Raw genomic sequence first — 694 nt, 5'->3', positions numbered from 1 at the left:
GGTAGATTAATAAATCCAAAGTTACAATCATCCAATAACCCCGATTCCTCCTACATTCTAGAATCTGGAGGACTACTCCATAGCGGGGAGGTTACAATACAGAGAAGAAAGTGAAAAGTATATCCTATTCCAAGAATCTAAGAAGAAAATAAGAAATATGACTTATCGATGAGCTTCTTCTTCTCCAGACTGCAAACTCTGCGAAGATGAGGCGTGGATGTGATGGAGTGTCTGGACAAATGAACGGATAATCGAATCTATCTCCGGAATGAGACGTCGGTGGCTCTAGCACATTCCGGTGGCTCTCCAAGGTCTCCTCCCCTTTTCAGGGCACTTAAGGGGGTCTATTTATAGGCCTCCATGAAATTACCCTTGAACAGCCAGGCACGCCTCCGTCACACGGTCGTGTCTAGGAGACACGGCCATGTGTGGCCGCCCTGCTGTGGTGGAGGCACGGCCGTGCCTTTGAGGCACGACCAAGTAGAGTTGGTGTTCTATTGGGAGGCACGGTCATGCCTGTGAGGCACGGCCAGGGATAGACGCTCCTCTGTTGGGAGACACAGCCATGTTTGGGGGACACGGCCATGCCTTGGCGTGGCTGTGTTGAGGAAGCACGGCCGTGTCTAAGAGACACGGCAATGTCTGGCTACTGCAGGAGGAAGGTGTTAGGATCGGTTGAATAGCTAGAGGGGGG

This window comes from Curcuma longa, chromosome 14 (assembly GCF_044706935.1).
Source record: "Curcuma longa cultivar G26 ecotype Majalengka, Jawa Barat chromosome 14, ITB_CL_G26_1.1, whole genome shotgun sequence".
NCBI lineage: Eukaryota > Viridiplantae > Streptophyta > Magnoliopsida > Zingiberales > Zingiberaceae > Curcuma > Curcuma longa.
This window is presented reverse-complemented; position numbering follows the sequence as displayed.